The following is a 6,000-nucleotide window of genomic DNA, read 5'->3' as shown; positions in this document are numbered from 1 at the left end:
AGCTCTACACATAAGATATACCTATACTCTAAGTCTTGTGCATCATTGAAATGGTCTGAATGGATCATCAATGATCCTTCCAGAAATGGTACAGCAGCTGGCTCCTTCGGGAGAATGACAGGTGGTACACTTGAGTATCTTTCTGGTTATGGTTTTATATTGTCTCTTTTCAGGTTTTCATTGATAAAGATCCCTTCTCTGTCAGTACCTAGGTTTTCAACTTCTGGGTGTTGAAATAGAAAAATCGCATTTCCATACAATGATCCTTTAGCTGTATTGGAGCTTGGATTTTGGTCAATATTATCAACTGCTCTGGTTGTAAAAATATTGCCACGAAGTTTCACTGGACACACAACATCATCATTTTGAAATCTGTCAAAAATAGAATTTCCCATAGCTGTCGATATATTCATCACTCTGTCATATGATATGCTGAGTCCTAAACTGAAAAGTTTATCAACAAGATCATTTTGTCTTGTTTGTGCGTGGATATCCATTCCTAAGTATATTGGCAATGGAGGCTCTCTATCTGAAGATTGGTAAATTGCATCTGCATATTTTCGACGACGTATTGCACAGTTGAACTGTAATAGCTAAGAAATGGTTAGTATTGATTGCGATTCGACAACATTACTAGAATGATCTCAATGCTGGGTCCTCTTAAGATCATTCTAACTAATGAAAGAAAAGTTTGTGCAACTGATTCTTGTTGGCAGAGTTAATTGAATGTTCCTGTAAATCGATACTTAGTATTCAGCATATCTCTTCTCGCTATCTTGGCTGCTTTTGCTAAGATAAAACCTTCATCATCGTAATTACAAGATGTTGCCTGCTTGAGAACTTCGCAAATATCTTCTTTAAAAACTAAAAGAACATCTCCCCTTTGCTTATGGTCTTGTAAATCTGGTAAGGCAGCCAATATCCTATTTTTCAAACGTGTTGTATTGACACGACCTTCAACAAATACGCTTAATTGTTCAATTTATGTATGTATGTATTTCTTTTGACCTTGCAGTCAAAGATAACCCATGAAAGTGCAAGCACTTATTTCCAATGGGGTCCTTTGGTTTTGCTGAAGAGACAGCAAGCAGGTGAGACAGTATTGGGATTCAAGGAATCCGGGTGCGATACCCTTGCTCTTTGCGAATAGATCCCTTGGTTCTGTTACGTGCTCAGTGTATAGCACCAATACACGCGAGCATTACCTGGGTTTCATACCAGTACATCTCTAGTTGGGTGGGAAACCCTCGAAGCATTTCTGAAATTTCCAGTGCCCCGGCCGGGAATTGAACCGCGGACCTCTGGAATGGTAGACCAGAGTATAACCACTCGACCATCGCACCACAAAGACCACAAAGACGCTCGGTATATAGTTTTTGCAAGTCAGCTTGAATACCGGGTCGGCATCAGTTTCAGATCGCGATGCATCAATATATTCTACCAATCGGCAAGAACGAGTCCATGAACGACCGATCAATGACGTTCTTTCTCGTTTTTATGCCCCCTTTCGAAGAAAAGGGGGTATATAGTTTTCGCACTGTCCGTCAGTCTGTCACACTTTTCGTGTCCGCTCTCTAATTCAAATAGTTTTTATCCGATCTTTACCAAACTTGGTCAGAAGTTGTATGTAGACAATATCTAGGTCAAGTTCGAATATGGGTCATGCCGGGTCAAAAACTAGGTCACGGGGTCGAAAAAACAAATCCATGGGAAGTAATAAGCTTTAAATGGACATAATTATCTGACCTGCCAAATTATATATTTTTGTTAAATAAATCAAAGCGGCGCAGTAGGCGACATTGTGTTTCTGATAAACACATCGTGGTAAAAGGTCAAGGTCATCCTTCAAGGTCTAAGGTCAAAAATACAAATCCAAGGGAAGTAATAAGCTGTAAAGGGAGATAATTATTCAATATTGAACATTGCAACTTGATATTTGGCTTGCATATGTATGTCATGGAGCTGCACATTTTGAGTGGTGAATATACAGTCACGGTAGTGGCTTTTAATTATTTGCTACTAAAAATAGAGATTTGTTAGAGACAATTTTTTTCAAGGGAAGTAATTTTTAAAATTATAAATAAATCTCAGATTATATATTTCCTTACCAAGAATTTATGTTCTTTTCACAGTTACTGTACATATTTTTTATTTTGATTATTTATTACTCAAATGATTGATTTGTCAAAGGTTTTTTTTAAATGATATAATTATCATTTCTTTCCTGTACTAATTTGTGAATGGTAGGGTTCATTACATACCTGTGGACTTATCTCCATAGATACATGATGAACTCTGGCTACGATCTCTTTGATAAACCACAGGCCTTGGTTGTCAGTGATGTCTGACTTGGTCATTTTTGACTGTCTACAGACCCCCCCCCCCCTTCCGCGGTTGTATTGGACAAATATATTTGTTATGATTTTTTGAAGATTTTTTTGAACAAATTATGGCCGCCATTTTAAAATTGCTGCCAAAATCCGCCATTTTCATTTTTTCAGGTGGGACAATATCCGAAATTAATTGTTATAACCTGAACTCCATTTCTGCAAAGTTTCATGCTTTTATCATTTTCTGAACAATGTTCACACAAATCGACTGGACTATAACAATTTTAAAATCCTTTGGTTAAGCGCACACGTACTTTTCTTTTTCAGATATTAAAATATGCACATTTTAGTTGTGTTTTTATTTATATATCAATTCATTTTTTTACATGATTTAACCTTCTGATAGGTTGACTTGGTCATCTTTAACATGTTGCATCTTATTCCAGTCTGCACTTCTTAAATCCACAAAGCTTCGTGTATCAAAGTATCAAAAATCCTTTTCATGATCAATAAAAACGCAATGAAGTTTTGATGTATTGCAAATTATGTTGTGGATTATAAGTGCACAATCCAAATGCTATCATTCGTACTACGATTATCTCTGAATCCGAATTGCGATGTATTAAACAATTATGTCATCATTATCGCACCAAGAATAATTTGGTTGCGCAATGTAATTGCAAATATTTTAGCTATAATAGTTACGAATGAAACACCTCGATTATTTGGTGCAACATGTTTATCTCCTTTTTTACAAAAACATAGAGAAATAGCGCAATTACACAATGTTTCAGAATAAATACATATTCTCGAATATGTTATTGTTTAAAAAAAACACTAAATATGGAGAAATAAACTCGTTTCAGTCAATAAAAAAGTCTGACACATTTTAGGCATATCTGCATCTTTATTCGTTGAAGCTTTGATATTGTTTATTGTATCTCTTGAAAATTACTTTCCGGTCGAGTGCGCGGATAACCGTGTCTTTTCAAGTAGTGTGAAAAAGGGCAAAAAAGCAAAACACTACGCAAAACAATCTTATAAAGATTTTATAATGGTATATATCTATGTGAAACTATAAGCTTAAGCATTTTCACAACACGGAGCACCAAAACTCGGTCGAGCTAGCACAATTTCTCACCAAGGACGACTTTAATAGCTGGACAATTATACTTTCAGTCAAATTGGCGGATCTTGTTCGACGACAGCAAGGAAGAACAAGCGACCTAGGGAAAACACATGCATTGAGTACGAACTGTCTAAAACATTGTCGGACTACGAGAATCTCTCCCTTGATGATAAGCTATCTATGTTGTTCCAGAAAATAAAAAGGCATGTATAATAAAGTTGTCAGTTGCCTGTAGTTACAAAACAAAGGTAACACAATAGAAACAACTGTGTCTGACAATTATGATCTGTGTATGAATCAAGCTTCTTGAATATAAATCAGTAGATCTCGAAGCTAAATGCCGCCACAATAACCTCATGATAAGTGGCATCCCGGAGGAAAGAGACGACAATTGTCTTCACTTTCCTGAGAGGCTCGAGGTCGACCCCTGTCCCCCTAGTTCTCGATCTTACAGGCTGGGAAAATTCCGGCACGGCTCCTCAAGACCCATCATTGTTTGTTTAGACTTTCCTGACACTGAACACATCCTATCGAACGATAGAAAGCTCCGTGGTACATATTTAGTTTACATATAAATATAGACTTTCCACGAGAGATTGTTGATGCACGAAATATATTTTGGCCACAGTACAAGCGCCTACGCCAAGAATACCCGAACAGTAAGTTAAGCATCGTATACCCTGCCAAAATAATCCAAGATGGTCGCGTTGTCGCCCATGCCTTCCCAAACTGGGATACAATCACGCAAGGCCGCCGTGTAACAAGCCACACACTTTTGTTTACAAACACACAGTATGCCCCAGCTAGCAAAGTAAACAAACCCTATACACAGCTAGAAATGTCATGAGTTCCTCGTGCCAAGTCCGACAACTCAATCAAAGCAGTATCGCAAGGCCGTAGCCAGCGCATCCCATCCCCTGTACTTGTGCACAGGACACCGCGGAATCAACAATCGCCTTCCCGGAAGAGGTATCGTCACCCACACGCATCGTGCAGGGAACTTCCAAACCGCCAGCAGGAAAACGGCCCAACAGATAAGTTCATCGCAGCCTCAACCGATGATACAGCGACCCTGGATCCAGTAACACGGAACCCAGGTGGATTTCACTAGGCCCCCGGGGGAAGACATTGTGCCTCTAACATGAAAAACAGAAACATTAAATTAGGTTGTTTAAACGTTAGTGGCCTGAAGAAAAGATTGTTTATACCTGAATTTCTAAACTTTATTAAAATTATTATTTATTTTGTGCCACTGAAACCCATGGTAACGAAACAGACGTTCTGGACATCCCAAATTGTACATTATAACCACCGCTCTCAATAATATAAGAGAAAATCCGGAGGCGTTAATGTAAGAGAAAGTATTTCCCCACATGTCATTGTTCTACCTCGTCCCACAGAATATTTTCTATGGCTAAAAATTGATAATACAATAACTGGTTTTGACACACACAAGGTTCGATTTATATACCCCCTGAAAACTCGCGTATTTACTCCCCCGATGAATTTAACAGACTTGAGGGCAAGAGGCTCATATCGTAATAGCAATAAATATAGCTGGAGATGCGAATAGTAGAGTAGGAACACTAAAGACTTCATTCATACTGATCCCCACACTAATTCACTTTTTGGAATAGACGTAGAACTCGAAAATGACAATTTGAAGCATACTATACTTGAAAAGCTTTCTGTCCATCTCACTAGAAACTCTAAGGACAAACGTACAAACACCCACGGTTTCTTACACCTGAATATGTATTAAACAATAGTATGTTTATCATGAATGGCAGATTATTTAACTGGCGCTTTTACTTACAGGGACAAATCAGTCATTGATTATGTATTGGCAACTGCCGAGGGCTTCAACTTTATGACATATTTTGAACGTATGGAAACTGACCATTTATTCTCAGATGGTCACAATGTGCGATCATGGGACATCTCCACTGTGCAACCTTAAAGTAAAAACCAGTAAATACAAAAAATACTAGCCGCCCTGCCTGGAAACTAAATAAAAAAGGCCAATTTATAATTAATATAAACAAACACCAATTAGAGGAATTATATCTGAGTCTTTACATATAATTGTCACAGTCTGACTTGCTACGTATTGGCACAATTTTCTACGTCTAACACGCTTTGTTCATGTATCATTGTCACACTCTAACATGTTACATACTGGTACCATTGTTTCAGTCTGACATGCTTCATACTGGTACTATTGTCACATTTTAACTCGCTAAGTACTGGTATCATTGTCTCAGTCGGACATGCTACGTAATGACACCATTGTCACAGTCTAACATGCTTCTGGTCTGACATGCTGCGTACTGGTATCGTGGTCATAGTCTAATATGCTATGTATTGGCACCATTGTCTCACTCTGAAATGCTACGTAATGGTATCATTGTCACAATCTAACATGCTACTTACTGCTACAATATTCACAGTCTAACATGCTACGTATTGGTACCATTGTCTCAGTCTGACATGCTACGTAATGACACAATTGTCATTGTTATTGTCACTAACATGCTACTG

The sequence above is a fragment of the Dreissena polymorpha genome, chromosome 2 (genome assembly GCF_020536995.1).
Source record: "Dreissena polymorpha isolate Duluth1 chromosome 2, UMN_Dpol_1.0, whole genome shotgun sequence".
NCBI lineage: Eukaryota > Metazoa > Mollusca > Bivalvia > Myida > Dreissenidae > Dreissena > Dreissena polymorpha.
The sequence above is the reverse complement of the archived record's forward strand: the minus strand, read 5'-3'. Positions refer to the sequence as shown.